The 1,411-nt window shown below is 36.7% G+C and overlaps 1 pseudogene; it reads right to left on the bottom strand.

Annotated features, from left to right (window-relative positions):
• The window catches only part of LOC101583082, a 3,200-nt pseudogene that overhangs the window by 687 nt on the left and 1,102 nt on the right, over nt 1-1,411 (bottom strand).

Raw genomic sequence — 1,411 nt, 5'->3', positions numbered from 1 at the left:
TATGTATATTAAAAATCAATGTCATTCCCATAGTATAGGATTGATATAAAGTCTCTGTGTTATTCACTCATCACAATCCCTTTTCTAGTTTAGATACTTCTCAAGTCCTGGCCCCCCTCCCTCCAGGGCTCACCTTTGAAAATCTTGCAGGTTTGTGTGCAACGGCCATTTTCCCTGAAGAAGCCCTGGTCAGTGGTACACACAAGAGTGTGTCTTGCATGTCTCTTTCCAGAGTGACTCTGTCACTGATCTGGAAGGTTGGTGAGTAATAAAAACAGGACTTGTACTTAGATGGTACACACTATATACTTGTGAGATGAGTAACCAATCAAAAAAAGCAATGAGTGAAGGAATGAGCTGAACGAATCAAGAGAAAGGGCACAGGCATGTGAGTGAGAAAGACCATTCTTAGACACGGTTGTTTAGAAAATGAGTGGACATTTTGGCTGTTGGACAAGGGTGACAGTGATCGAGCTGGTCCTGATGGATGTACTCTGAGACCCCAAGACTGAAGGATAGAGAGACAGTCACCACTCACCTAGTGATAGTAGTGCAAATGCAAATATAGACAATATAGAGCTTTTTTTGTTTTGAATATTGACAGCAGTTATTTGGTTTGTCCAAAATACATATTTACAACATTTTAAGCAAACATTTTCCTTTTATGTCCATACAGAGAATTCTGCAGTCACACCCCCAACTTGATAATGCCTTTGTATAATTTCATTCTATAATAAAGCAATATGCATTTGTAGCCTTGCTGACCTGGTTTAAACAAATTCTGTGTAATGACACTGAAGCAATTATCTCATACAAGAGGGAATATAGACTAAAACAGACCACCTAAACTAAATTCTATTAGTACGATAAAAACAAATTCACACTATTTGTATGCATAAACACCAATTCCATCTGTGAAGTACATTATATTTTAAAATTATTATTGTAATTTTATAATTATAATTTATAATTATACAGAGTCTCATCACACAGCTCAGACCCATAGTAACCTTTTGGTTTTAGCTTCCCCAGAGCTGGGATCACAGTTGTGCGCCACCATGTCCAGACTCAGCAGCCAGCTAAACACACCCAAGGATGGGGCTGGTACCACATGTGGTATCGGGGACCAAACCTGTGTCCTTGAGCTTGCTAGGCAGGCACATAGAATACTGAGTTATCTCTCTGGCCATATACTTTAAAATTATTTGAGACTATGTTTGAAATTACTTTAGTTCAGGCATTTGTGATTGTATATATTATTCATATTAAGTAGTGGCAAATTCTTATAATAGGATTAGAACATTGGCTTTCTCTTCAAAAAATGTTTACCATCTAATATAAGGATTTTTGCAGTATTTTGTATGTGTGTATATGCACAAATACATTAAATGTATATGTATATATTATGTAA

Source organism: Octodon degus, unplaced genomic scaffold (genome assembly GCF_000260255.1).
Source record: "Octodon degus isolate 3935 unplaced genomic scaffold, OctDeg1.0 scaffold00208, whole genome shotgun sequence".
NCBI lineage: Eukaryota > Metazoa > Chordata > Mammalia > Rodentia > Octodontidae > Octodon > Octodon degus.
Note: the sequence above shows the minus strand (reverse complement) of the source record. Positions and strands in the feature narration are given on the sequence as shown.